At 41.0% G+C, this 13705-nt stretch overlaps 1 protein-coding gene across 3 annotated transcripts in view; it reads left to right on the top strand.

Annotated features, from left to right (window-relative positions):
- Positions 1-1289: 1289 nt before the first annotated feature.
- Positions 1290-13705, top strand: part of CDH5 (cadherin 5) — a 33795-nt gene continuing 21379 nt past the window's right edge. For all 3 annotated transcript variants that reach the window (XM_062586339.1, XM_062586337.1, XM_062586340.1), the window contains exon 1: positions 1290-1477. The gene's annotated coding sequence lies outside the window, so the exon portion shown is untranslated. The remainder of the gene's footprint in view (positions 1478-13705) is intronic.

Below are 13705 nucleotides of genomic sequence, written 5' to 3'. Positions count from 1 at the left end.
CAACATCCTCTCTGCTCTTCTCTCAGCAATGAGATAGGAACTGCTTACTTTCTTGTAAGGAAACTTAATTCTAGTTGGTCTGCTTAAATAAGACTTTGAAAAACGTCCACTCATTAGTTGCTTAACCTTCCTGAATAATTAATGTATCAAAATTTTTAAAGAGTCATTTCTCTTTGCTGCTGCACATCATAAAAATATGAAATAATCTAACCAAGCTCAGCCTTCTAGAAAGCTAGGAAATCAATCCCATCATCTGTACTAGACTGTGATGACAAATAGGGGCAAGAGGATATTTAAGAGGATATTTAACTGTGGATCATTATTATTTAAAGTCCTACTTAAGATATGTTGAACATTTTCCTACATTTATTATAACTGTTTGAAAAAAAAAAGTGAGTTTTGAGTTAAGTTCCCCACTTCTCAGATTTTCTCCTGCATTATTTAGTGAAGAAATTCCCCCTTGGGTTACACTGGAAGATGTCAGAACACCTCTCTGTTCAGTTTTTTGGTGCAGACAGTGACCAGGGAGCAGTGGTCGGACTGAAGGACACCTCTCAGCCCCACGGAGTTTTGGCCATTCGGCCTAGGCTCTGCGTATCGGAGTGGGTGGGCTCACTGAGCAAGATCTTAAGTGTCATGAAAGTGGTATTATTAGAGTGACAATATTAGAGTCACCGAGGCCTACTTTGGTGAGCTTCAGCCTCAGTGACATTAGGCAAGCATTGAGCAGTCTCGAGGCTTCAAACGAACCGTAATCCAGATGTTTCCAGCACTGGTTTCTTTTAGAAGGCCCAACTCCAGTGTCTTGTTTGTGGGGTCATAATTTTATCTGTGAAAAACACAGATAAATTTCATTTTCTTATTCAGCACTGACGGAGCTGTACAGGAACTCCAATCTCATCCACCTGAGGGCTCTAGCTTTTTTGCTTACTGGTATAAAATTCTTACAGAGAGGATATTTCCAAACTACTTTAAAAAATTCCTGTTTTTGCGAAACAGGCAAAGTCTGCGCTGATCAAGTATCAAACACTATTTAAAGAACCAGCTTCAGATTTTTGACAATTCCTAAAACTTAGACTCTTTACAAAAAAGAAACTAAGTAACATACCAACTTCTGTGTTTCTTGTAGAGTCAGTTTCCTTTTATTCAGCTATCTCATTAGAGTGAGCAACAAATAAGTAGGCATAGCAATAATAAGGCTAAGTTTATCTTGCTTCCTCCACTCCCTTTTCTCACTGTATTACTGAAACTTGGAACAATAACAGGATGCCGGGATGCAGGATGGGAAAAGGCTGACTCCCAGCTGGAAAACCTTGGAGACTGGAGAGGCGAACACTCCCAGTATTGCTTAACGAAGAGAGAAGTGGATTTTTCTATTTGTTCTTCATTTTCTGTGTACTGCTTAACATTTCGGGATACTGTTGGTTTTAGTTTGCCAAATCTGGAACAAGCTGAAGCTCCACCAGCTCTGACTCAGGTAAGCGATAGACAGTATTTGCTGTTCTTCAGCTGTGAAGTTATTTTCAAAGATTTTTACCTCCACCAAAAATCTCTTCTAATGTCTTAACTTCAGAAATACCACTGGACAGGCTATGAATTTCAGATAAATCCACAGCATCCTTTGGGCCCAGTACTGCTGGCACATAAACCAAATCAAGTGCAGACAACAGCAGAACTGCTCACAATTTACTCTGGAGGTGGAAATCTCTGGCTCTCTTGGGCTATACCATGATGCTCCCAGATTGTTTAAAATAAGAGACATTTTATGCTTTAATAATCATTCTTTTTTGCAGTTCTAGTTCGTAATACTCATATTATGTTGCCAGTGTACATTCACAACGGAAAAGGGGCAGAAATATTCCAAATTGCACCTGCAATATTCCAAATATATTCCAAATTGCACCTGTAAACCCCTTATACAACTATTTCACTTGCAGTGTGGACATAGCAGGCTTAGTACTATTTTCAGGGAGCAGGTATATGCTGTGCTAAGATTTGATGCCACACGTTCTAGAAAAGGAAGGGTTGCGTAGGTCATTGGTATTCCTCTCAAAAGTGCTTTGGCCTAACTGTGACCAATGCCAGGAGAGGTGGAAGCCCTCATAAGCACTAGCCACCTCTGGCATATCTCGCTTGCTAAGAGAATTGCTTACGTCTTGGATGTAGAGCTTTCAAAAACACCTCAGTGACTTGGTCTCCTAAGTCTCATATTCAAAATGGCTCAGGTGCCCCAGAGTCTAAACCCGACAGCCAGGTTTTACAGCCCCTGCAGTAGAAGACTCGCAATATTTATTTTAGAAATTTCTCATTCTCAGTGGTCCAAAAAAAGCCCCATTTTTTCTGACAAGGTAGTTTATAAGCAGTGGCTTGATGCAAGAAGTTGGTTGAAAAGGCTTTTATCTTGTTCTAAATATAGCATAGCAAGTCCCTGAGCTAACAAGTTTGCTGTACAGCTTGCAGAGACAAAGCATTTATGCATAAGAGATGAACTGATGCTGCTACTTCTGTTAGAGCTCTATTCTCCAGCAGTGGGACTGTCAGCATGCACAGTACCTCACTGTGCTGGCTGTCAGGCCATAATAAAGATAAAGGAAAGAAAGAAATGCAAGGAAAAAAGATATGGAAGAAGATGAATTTCTGTGAGAAAATCAGCATTAAAAGTTGGTTGCTACTGCAGTTAACAAAGGTATAGTTAATCAATGTATTCCTGCCTCCTTTGACTGTAAACCATTATATTCACATTTGTAAAAGCATTTGGTATTATAGATGTTCATGATAGGAAAAAATATGAGACAAAAGCAAGGATACTCCAGTGATTTAAAAAAGCTTCTCATCTTAGGTTAATTCGCGCCCTGTCACAACAACCAATATACCAGAAACAAATCCCAGAAACGCTGATTTGCAATTTATCTGAGGTACCTCCAGAAGCTGTCTTCTATCCTTAAATAAAAGGTGACCAGCAGGAGAAGATTAATTCAGTATGCGAAGCTAGAAACGATAAAGCAAATGAATTGGAAAGCAACAGATAAACTCAATCAACAAATCGTTCCCACCCTGTCCACAAAGCTGGGGTTTATTTTTGGGAGCGCTACTGCATGGTAACAAGAAATACTTCCCAGTGCTCAGCTCTATAAGATAAGATAATACAAAAACTACAAGAACTGTTTCCCAAACATTTTACAACACATGCTAACACTGAAATTATGCCATAATTTAGCTACATGTCTTTCAGTGATCTGTAGCTGGCAGAGGGCTAGATACAGGGTTCAATGCTGAAGAGAGCGCGTAAGCAGAGAAAGTTCCATTTAAACAGTTAACAGTTTTACTGCCAAAAGAAAGAACAGGTTGTTTCACATCCTGCCTTTGTTGAGTGGAACAGGACCGAAAACAGGATATAGGTAGAAATTGCTGGTTACGGTTTAGAAGCTTGTCTGATTTACAGCTCTTACAGAACAAAGGACTGCACTGCATATCCATACATCCATATTTCAATTAATATTTCGAACAAAAATAAAAAAAAAATCTTTTATCTCATCAGGTTACATGTCTATAGACTGACAGGTTTAAATCAGGCCAGCTAAGGCCCTATATTTTCTAAAAAATCAGAAGTTCACAGATAGAAATAATTGATTATTTCTAACAGCCGAACTTTTTTAAGGTATCTTCATGGATTTTTTTGCCATGTGCTCATAATTCTGATTTTAACTTGAATTCTAGAAGTTTAACTCAGAGGTTCAAATGTTAGCACAAAGTAAGAAAAAAAAGAGATGTTCTTTCTTTGTGAGAAATTTGTTGGATATGAAAATGTTTCAGTGCACTTTTTAAATAAATGCCTTTCCTTTTGTTATTCTTTGGGGTTTAAAAATCAAAAAGAAATCCCTCCAGGTTTAGAATTCGTAAGGCTATTTCCCATCTACCCTAGATTATAGCAGACAGTGATTAGTTGTGTAAACTGGAAACATATCCAGCCCCCAGGAGATGGAGATTTGCTAGGACAAAAAGAGATGCTCAGCTCCCAGGAACTAAGGAGAAGCTGTACACACAATTCCCCACGCACGCCTCTGAAAAGCTCAGCAGGATTTGAACTAGGAGAACAGACCTTAGCAAAATCCAGAGCCGGGTGCTAGTTTGGCCCATGAGGAGGAGGAGTTTGCTTGGTTCAGCTGCTGCCTTCAGTTCATACTCCTGCCCTGCCTGAGCGGCCGCCCTGGTCCCTTCCCGCTGCAAACACGGGCAGCGGGCAGACACCACGGTGCCACGGACCGATCAGGATCAGGAGCCGCCTTTGCAACAGCCGGGAACCGCGAGGCATCCTGCTCCTGGGCCTGCTCCCAGCCGCGCCGCGCGGCATCCGCTGCGGGCACCACCGTGATCCCCGAACCCCGCTAACACCACTAACGCTGGCAGTAAGGGTGTGCAAAACTAATGCACATTACTGATCCGTACACGTTCCACCTTTCTCCTCTTCTGCAAGAGTCTGGTTTCAAAACACAAGCAATTGTATAAAAATTTGTCAAGATCATATTTAAGGTTCTTAAATACAGGGATATAAATTAGCCCTTTCATTCAATAAGAACATGAGCTTCACTCATCTTGATCTGAATTTCAAATTTGTCAAGAAACATAAAACTACCTATATTCTGAAGGTAGGCTTTTGCTGAATATTTTATGTAAGCTCGCTCTGTAATATACTTCTGAGATAGATGCTGGTTTTGCCTGGAGTCTGTTCTGTACGTACACTGCCATACATATCTGTCAGGCTGGCAAAGCAATGATCTGGGGCCCAGTGCTCTTAGGCGTTCAGTTAAAACCCACAGACATTCACAAGAACTGGAAATTTTCAAATGCTCTGTGTATTTCAGGGCTGGACAAAGAGGGGGACAGTGCAGAGGAGAAAGGTCTCCATTTATTTTAGGTGTTCATGCTATCTACTTCAGTTTTGGTCCTCTGAGTATATCCAAGTATAATCAATAAACTAAAACTAGACTTATAATCAACAAACTGGTAAGAGGCAAGTAGGAAGATGGACACTTCAGTAGACTCTTCTCCAGACAAATATTCTGGCATGAGAGAGATAGTAAAACTCCTTTAAAAATCTAGGGCCTGTGTTACCAACACAGGGTCCATGAAAGGACCCAGAGTCTATAGTGAAAAACGCCTGATCTTTCAGAGGACAGACAAGCGGGGTCACCTGAGACACGCTTCAGAAGTCATAAGGGCAGCTTTCCCAATGGAGAATATTTTTGCGCTCCTACATTATCATCTGAAGTGCAAGGAGTTAAAGAGCAGCATCAGTTAAGAGGTAGTCCAGAAGCTGAAACCTTTCAAATTCAGCAGGGTTTTTCTTCAAGTTCCAAAATCCAAAGAGGTCAATTTTCTTATCCCAGTCTAGTTGTCATCAAAACCCTCCTGTTCCGGTGAGATTTCACCACTATTCTGTGCCAAAACTGTAGGAGAAAGAGCCCTTTACTTCTATTACACATTCTTTTAAAAAGTCCACCCTCAGTCTACACAAGCGAACACTAGCCCTTCCGGCTTTGCCCTCGCTGCATTCATCCCCCACCATCTCTCTGCACCTTCCTTGCGTCCCAAGTCCACCTGCAACATCTAGAGTGGTCCCCCTCACACCTGGAGAAGACTGCAGGGTGCAGAGGTGAGTTATCTGCGTAGCACACACAGGCCCGAGTCCTTATTACGCATAACGGGAAATTTGACTTCCACAGTATGTCTGGAGAATATAGTTGAACTACTTCTGCTGCCTTTGTCCGAGTTTCCAAGTAAGGAGATGCTTTGCTAGGATCTGTCTGCCTTTTCATTTCCTTTCATGACGCTATCTGTTACGAATTTGTGCTCTGCAAACCCTTTAGTAGTGCAAAGCTTACCTTAACACACACCGCCTAAAGTGACTAAGGGCCGAATGCTGCTCTGAAGCAAACGATAGGAAATCCTGCCATTGACTGGAATTGTTTGGTGTTAGGGTCAGCTTCACGGGCAGATTCTCCACTGGCACAGTTTTAGATTAGCTGCTCTAATCTTTTTGTGGACTATTTCCTTCCCCCCCACCCTGCTCTAGTCAAGACCTGGATTCAGAGGAGATTCGCAGTATCTTATTGGCTTTTATTGTCATTATCTTTCAGATACACAAGATTTGTCTACAGTAGAGTCAGTTTACTCATGTTAGGGCAAATAATCAATACTACTGATCAACTAACTAATCTTAATACTTACTTAACTGCTAACTCACTAACTAATTAATACTCCTAATAAGGTGCCAGACTGTTTTTCACCACAGAATCTATGAATCAAAGCCTAGAATGAAATAGTATATATTGTCTACTTGTTCAGCTCTTTTGAAGTTAGAGGGTTTTATGCTATCATCAAGGAATAAACAAATATGTGTATTTTAGGGTCATCCAGGTCACTAATGTATCACAGCCAAAATACATATCCACTATGGAAACTGAGAAGCAAGGGCAGAAAGGAGAGAACACAACAAGCAGGGATGGGTTCATTTTACAAAGGCAACATGGGAGCTAGACAGTGACAAAGCTACTACACAGGTCTACTATCTGTAACACCATTTAACACACTCACTTTCTATACTAGATTTGCCAGCAGAGGTCTTGGTAAACATTTATGGTTAGTATGGTTGCATCCTCAAGTAACAGCACCTGAAGAGACTTTAGTTTCTAACAGAAAGAAAGGGGCACGTTTCTCCTTAGAATATATTTCATTATTTTCCTGCTAGGAAATGGTGAACTACATTACTCACCTTAAACGGATTGATTTGGGGCTTCCTTAAATGAAGAGAAAGACTTCATTTGTACAAGAAACGGGTTTTCAGTGGTTGAAATGAAAATACGAGCTGCGGGACAAATGCATGTTCCATTCATGCAGCCACTCGCTAAGGAGAATAAAACTTTCCATCTCAGCTTAACAAATACCTCCAGCTGTGTTTCAGATACAGGTAGCAAACCCGCGAAGTGCAGACCTGCTGCAGATAACAGCTTCCCAGACCGTCAGGTTAAAGCCATGGCCTTCTGAGGCGGCGCAGCAGAGCGGCGTTGGGGGCCGCCGGCGGCAGCGAGACGGCGCGGAGCGCCCGGCGCGCCGGGCTGCTGCCGCCTCCTCCCGGGCGCCTGCCGGAGAAGCCAGACCACGAGCAGGGTTCCTCCCGGGTCGGGCAGCCCAGAGAGAGCCCAGCACTCACGTCCCTCACCGGGAAAGGCTCCTTACCTCCCGGGTGCAACAGCGCAGCCCGGCCTGAGACAAGGTCGCTCCCACAGTGATTTCTTTATTTTGCACTAGCACCTGCTGTGGTTGTAATCTGTTCCAAGAACCAAGCTCTCCCTATATTTTTCCCCCCATTGCATTGGGATGGGGGTTGTAAAATTCATCAGATTAAGGACCAGCTTAAGCCAATGCACAGCCATGCAGCAAAACACAAGACCATGTTAAATTATGGTCATTCCAACATGGAAACAAGGGCATACAGGAAAAAAGTCTAGCTCTGAAAACACCTTTCCCCCTCTTTTTAGGCCTCCCCTTTTTGAAATTTGAATTTTCAGGCTTTTCAGCTTCTCTTTATCAGCGCTGTAAGCTGGAAATTTGCTTCTCTAGTTTTATTTTGGTTTGAAATTGAGATTTTTCCAACTGCAAGAGCTAAGCTCTAAGTAAAAATACTGAAAGGCTCATGGTAAATTCGTAAGAGTAGTAATAATAATATCATTTGTATCATCTCAAACACATGGACATTATAACAATGGAAATGTTCCAGGAAAAGACTCTAACTATAGGGGTGGGCAAAAAAGGGCTTAAAGTTAATTAAGCCTGGTCTGGAAGTCTAGCTGAATAAGGGCAGGAAATAGAGAAGAATGAACTGACATTTGAATTGGACATTTAAAAGGGGAGAAAAATACTGATACTAAATATGTAGCAAAGTATATCCAGACACACCCTGCTTTTTAACCTCTTGGCCAGCCAGAAAGCAAGAGATTTATGTATGCTTGCATGTTTTCTTTATCTACCATAAAATTAATTTTGGAGAAACACTAAAGCATTTAGCTACCCACTAGAATAATTCGGACGAAGGAATTAGAACACACATACAGTTAAACATGTTTTCTCTGACTCAGATAACCATTAGTGCAATAAATATCAATTACTGTGACCTATGCACGATGCTTGTGTTAGTCAGATTGTCCTTTTTTTTCCATGAGCTTTTGTTGAAGGAAAATGTCAAAAAAAAAATCTTATCTGCTGTAAACACAGCTTCATTGTGGTTTTTTTTAATATATATATATTTATTGCACGCAGTTCCTCAAAGAATGGGGACTTTCCCTTAATCAAAGCTAGTCAGTCAGAGCTCTGTGCTAGGAAGCCTCTCTGATACTAAGGCTTTATCTGGAAATGAAGGAGGAGTGGAAAAGGCTCTATAATACATTATTCTCACAGTGCACCTTATTTTGCTTCAGCTTGGACAATCTCTTAAACATTCAGTGGTAGCCTTAGCTAATCTCTCTATGCACAGCACAGCAAACCAGGGGACAGTATCAGAACAGACCAAGTCTGAAATGTACACAAAATATTTTGTAGGAAACAAAGTTTCTGATCAGAGATGCTTGAGAAATCTTGTAGATAACACCTCCAATACACCAGAAGTGTCCCACTTCGGCACTGGGGTGAGCCAGATAACGTTTTGAGGATTCCATTGTGCCCTTCTCCATCTAACCTCCACCCAAAAATCAGACAACATGTCTGAGTGCCCAGCCCCTTGCTGAGGATGGGGAAAACTCAACGCTGAGACACTGGCATCTCTGCCCAGTCTCTCCTGCTGCAGCTATCACACTTGGGGCTAAACAAATGTTACATGGCTAAGAAAAAAGAAAGAAAGAGGCTGTATGTACATCCACTTCAGGCAGCACCAAAGACTCAAGATCCACTGTACAAAATGAATATTTAGTTATCTTTGTAAAGCAAGACAGCTCCAACAGAAACAACTGAAAGAGACCAAAGCCCAAATATTTATCACCCGGACAGACAGCACCAAGTTCTCAGAGCATTAAGCTACTGCTCTTTCTGAAGGAGCGTTCTGTCTCTTTGATTCTGCCTAGAAATGCCATCCTCCAGCTGAGAAGCCTTCCCCGAGGAAAAGGGTGATGAAGACCACCCAGTATGCTCCCGCAGGGTGGCAGACTAAATTATGGTTAAAAGGCATTAATATAAAAACAAAAGAAAAAAGTCACATAAAAAAAAAACACAAAAAGCACACTGTGTGCATAATAATAACACATACCTTTCCAAGGGAAGAGATTCCCGCAATATTTTGGCTAGGGTCCTTGTCATTACACGCTTAGCTAGATGTAGAGGTGCAAGTTAAAAACTACGTCCATCTATGTAATATTTACAATAATTCTACTGTCAACTAATACGCATTGCATAGGGAATACTAGATAAGGTGAGATTGCCAGATGAAAACCTTCTCCTATCAAATGATGGCAATATCTGGGCTTTTTCTCTCACTATCACCAAAAGAAAGAGATTTTAAAAGAATCCACAAAATTGCTGGGTTTTAACACAAAAGTCATTGAAAGGAATAAGAGATCTTCAAGCTGTTTCCAGGCTTGGGAATTTGTCTAGCAGTCTAATGCCAGCACTCAGGGTGTGAGTGGAAGACACAAAATCTTTTGAGCATTATGGAGATCATCAGAAACTTGCTGACATCGGTTAGACTGTTCTTAGGAAAGAGTGCACCTAAGTGCAAGATCATCACTGAAATGAATGTCTGCTGTTCCAAACTGTACTTTCTGGCTTTATTCCACTTACCTTATTAGATCACTTCAGAACAGAAGGACTGTGTTTAATACAAAGTAAATCTAAAAACATAGCTCACATTTCAACAGCATCTGGCAACTGCCATCAAAACACTTGTGGCCAAGAGCAAATTTTCTATGGTTGTTAGTTTCACTCCTAAAACACCTGAACACCTAGAGAGCAAAAAGATTTTATCAGTCATAGGTCCTACGAGCTGGCTGATTAAAAAAAGAAAAAAGAAAAAAGAAAATGAATCCTCTAAATCAACAAAGCAGAGATCTACATGACATGATGATGTTTGGGTATATTCTGTATCAAAACCCAAACTCCACTTGTGTGGCTGAGCATACTCATTAAGTACTAGAACAGTTCTGCTCCTTGGTTTTCAACCCTCACATATGTGCAACCAAGTCACAGAAGCTGTGTGGAGATACAGGAGTAGCATGTGACCTTAAACTCAACACTGGCCATGCAATCAGCTCCTAAGAGAAAGCCAAAATCTTCTGTTTATGATAATATATTTGTTTGCTATGAAAAAGTGTCACAAATTGAATTAATAATTTTCTGTTTAATCACAAACAAGCTTCAAAAGTTTTCAGCAGCTGGACTTATTTTGAACACTTAAACTAGGCCCTGTGCTTACGTCCATTTATCCCTTCTTATATTTCACACTGACATGTTTGTATCTGAAGTTAAAGACTTTATGCATGGAAAGACTGGATAATAACACTTGCTCCTTCTTTAGAGCACTCTAACCCAACGTGGGGTCACTTCAGGGAAGGCGTCTGTACTAAGGCACTGTATCACTGCGGTAGCACGTGCAGAGTGGGAACGCTTCATCAGAACCAGAACAGAAGTATTTGATTGCTTCACGTTCTGTATCTGCTCAGTTTCAAATTGGTTATCATCAGCTCTTGAGTATCTCTTCAGCCTCTGCAATGACAAATATTATCATGAAAACTGAGTAAAGACACTGACTCTGCACCTGGCATGATACATGATCTGCATGCTGAGAGCATGAAATGAGGAAGACTCTTTAAACTCACCTAACGATGCAGCGTGGCTCTAACAGACCTTCATGAGTATTTGCCTCCTGGGAGAGGCAGAAGGCCGACAGTTTCACCAAGACTGGTGGATTACTTGCTAGATGTACCAGGGCGCTCATAAAGGGAAACTAGTAACCCATTAAAGCCACAGTTACAGTACCTAACTGATCTCGTGAGAAAAGGAAAAACTAGTCAGTGCTCTCACTGCTTATTTACATGATTTTGAAGTATTGTTCTGCCTGCATCACATATATGTCATCCTCACCACAGGAAACAACACTAGTGCAATTAATCTGTACTGTCATTTCAACAGCAGAAGTGATTCAAGAAATATCAGTTTATCTTGTCCAAATATGAGGCTTCCTCTACGTCCACAAAGAGATCAGCTTAGTAGCTAAAACATGTATTGAATTTGCTTCTCAGTTATCAGATTTTCAAGCAATAAACTTAGGAAAAAAACAGGCTACCATAGATGGATAGAAAAATGATTTCATTAAAGATTGAATAGGCATAAGTTTGTATATACGAGTCTCAGAAATAGTATTCAGCTTTTGGTTTACTAACTTTCCCATGTAAGATTTTTTGTGTGCTCCATAAAAAAAAACTCTCGGCTCCCTCTGATCTACATGGACATTGTGTATTTTCATACATATGTACATGCATACAAGTACATAGAAATATGCTCACATTTGTTGAGATCATGTATGGGGTTCATTTCCACAAACAGAAGTGTTTCAGACCCCTGAGGTATCTAAAGTGACACCAGACATCCATGCGAGGCTGGCAGATGTGTCGCTGGAGTTGCAGGAGGTGTACGCTCGCCCCAGCAGTGGCACTGGCATTCCCTAAAGCATGCAAGGCAACACACCATCTATCAGCTCGTTTTGTCCACATTTTCCCAGAAAAAAAGTATTGTTGGAGAAAGTTTTGCTGAATTTTAATAGATATCAAAATCAGAAATAACTGAAACAAATAAATTGATGGAGTTAGGCAAAAGTAAATTTGACTGACTATACCGAGAGAGAAATCATGCAGTCTGCTAGTGTAAAGGGAGCACCAATGCCTTATTCTTACTTCTACAAGGAACACCCCACCTATGCTAGACCTCTGCTGCTAGGCCCCTTGGAGCAAAACAGCTTCAGATCAGCTTCCCAGCTGGTATGTGTGTTATGTAGATAGATAAGCTGAACATGTTTTTGTGTGTTTTTTGAAAATACACATTAAGACAACATTAACCAGAAACAAAGAGAAATCAATAGAAGTTAAATGTCCTCCTGCCTTTGAGATCCTGGGCCCTGGTGCCTGATTGTCCAGCAGACCTGGCTCTGAACTCGCTCAGCAGAACCTGCCTTTGTCAGTGAAGGATTTTTGTGAGCCTGAGTGAGACAGAGACCAGTGTGATTAAGTCTCGCATACTGCAGTATGTAACAGTAAATGTTATAATCCTGTTGATACGGTTATCAGCCTCCTCTCAAATGTCAGTTCTGTAAGAATCAGTGTTTGAGTTGAAGTAGCACCAACACCAAAATCATTTTCCTGTTTGTCCTGAAGGTCATACCTCTAAATAACGGGTCAGACCCAGAGCTGCGCAAGGAATTTTCAAGCTCCTATTCAATTAAAAAAAAAAAAAAAAAAAAAAAAGAAAGAAAAGGAAAAGACTTATCTGGATTTTAGACATATTAGGGATTATGGTCCAAGTATCAGTAAGAGATAGCTTATGGTAAAAATTCCCTTGTGGTTTGCTCTACCTGCTACCAGCTGTTTGTCCACAGCAGCATATTCCTCACCTCCTCACAGCAAAGAGCTATAGGCAAAACGCAATGAGGTCCTGTCCCAGCCCGGAGCACCTCGCTCCTCCTCCACGGCAGCAGCTCTACAGCGACGGGCTGGCCGAGAGACAGACGCAACTGTCTGAACAGACTCGCATACGCCTAAGGAGAAAGTCCAGCCAAGGCGGACAAGAACATGAAACACAATCTTTCTGGCTTACCGTGACAGCTGACTGCCTCAGTAGTACTGCACTGTTCATAAATCAAAATAAGCAAAGCCTGCTGTAGGCTATTCCCTTCGCACACACACTAACATTTTTATTTTTGTTAATCTATCAGTGTTAATGCATCGCACTACTGATGCAAATAAAAAATACAGTGATGTCAGGAGAACGTATCGACATAAGATCAGATCCTACACCTGACTTTGCCCTTGTCTTGTTTTTCCTTCAGATATATGATGAAGCATCTTCTAATAAACAGTGTGTTTGCAAATCTGTACTTTCCTTTCCCATAAAAGCCTCTCAGCAAGGAACAAGAGAGATCTTCATGACCTCTTATAACTTTTTTCCTCACTCATTTCTCTAAGATCGTTCTGTTTACAGATAATGTCCTCTTCAACCATACAGTTGTTACTTTCAGTTCACATTTGCCTGTGTGACTCACTCAGTCTTTTCTTATATTCTTCTCTTACTATTTACTGCAGTCCTTTAATCCTGGGTTTGGCAAGACAGTTGCTAAAATGCAAGCAGGGAAGTCTGGAAGCTGTAGGAGGTCATTTGCGTAGTTTTTACTACTGCTTCTCACCTGCCTTTAGCATTTTCACTTAGTAGATTGGAGGGTGGTTTTGTTTCTTTTTTTAAAAAAAAAATCACGCTGGCTTCCCCTCAATTTTTAACCAGTTCTGTATTTTAGACAACAGAAAAATATAAGGAGCCAAAAGATGTATACTGATACACAGTGCTGCATTAACATCTGATCAGCGCCAAATGCACACAGCAGTGCTCCCACAATCACGAGTGACTTTTTTTTTGAGTAACAAATATAGTTAAGATACTATTGAAGTGACTGTTTATT

Source organism: Rhea pennata, chromosome 13 (genome assembly GCF_028389875.1).
Source record: "Rhea pennata isolate bPtePen1 chromosome 13, bPtePen1.pri, whole genome shotgun sequence".
Classification (NCBI taxonomy): domain Eukaryota; kingdom Metazoa; phylum Chordata; class Aves; order Rheiformes; family Rheidae; genus Rhea; species Rhea pennata.
Note: the sequence above shows the minus strand (reverse complement) of the source record. Positions and strands in the feature narration are given on the sequence as shown.